Source organism: Octopus bimaculoides, chromosome 11 (genome assembly GCF_001194135.2).
Source record: "Octopus bimaculoides isolate UCB-OBI-ISO-001 chromosome 11, ASM119413v2, whole genome shotgun sequence".
In the NCBI taxonomy this organism is placed as follows: Eukaryota; Metazoa; Mollusca; class Cephalopoda; order Octopoda; family Octopodidae; genus Octopus; species Octopus bimaculoides.
In genome coordinates this window covers 51,781,258-51,782,049 of record NC_068991.1, presented here as the reverse complement: position 1 = coordinate 51,782,049, position 792 = coordinate 51,781,258, and positions in this window count along the sequence as shown.

Genomic DNA, 792 nt, shown 5'->3' with positions numbered 1-792 from the left:
ATGCATACATATATTCATCCATCCATACTTACATATATACGTATGAGTGTATACATGCATATGTATATATGTATGTATGCATGTATGTATGTACGTATATATGTATATATGTGCGTATATATATATATATATATATATATATATATATAAGTAATTAATGGGAGATACGAGAATCTTTATTGATCACTACAATCGTTTCGATCCATCGCGGATGGGATACTGTACAACCGGTTTAGTGTATCTCTCGGTGCAGATGTATCTCCTCCGGTTATTTCAAGAGTTATCTTGTTAAAATACACTGTTTCACACAACTTATTTCTGGATGTTTTCTTCTTGGTCTTTGGAAAATGGAAAAATAAGGGATTCATCTATATTTACTAACGGTTATATGTAATAATTGTTTCGATGTATTGTGTATTTGTTTCTTTTTGTATCTCCTCTTTGCTATGGATCTTCTATAAAAAATGGAGCTGTATCCCTTAATTAGTCATTCCTGAAAATATCCGAAAATAAGTTGTGCGAAAGAGTTTATTTTAACAAGATACCCCTTGAAATCATCCGAGGACACAATTCAGCACCGAGGGATACATCTAGACCAGTTGTACAGTAACTCACCCACGAGGGGTCGATGCTAGATGGTTCGAAACGATTGTAGTGATCAGTAACGATTCTCGTATCTTCCATCTTCCGTTCACTCATTAATTACATACCCAACGAACACCAAGTCAATGAACGTGCTGTACCGATAAACTACCATACCCTCTATTAAATACTAACTATATATATATATAT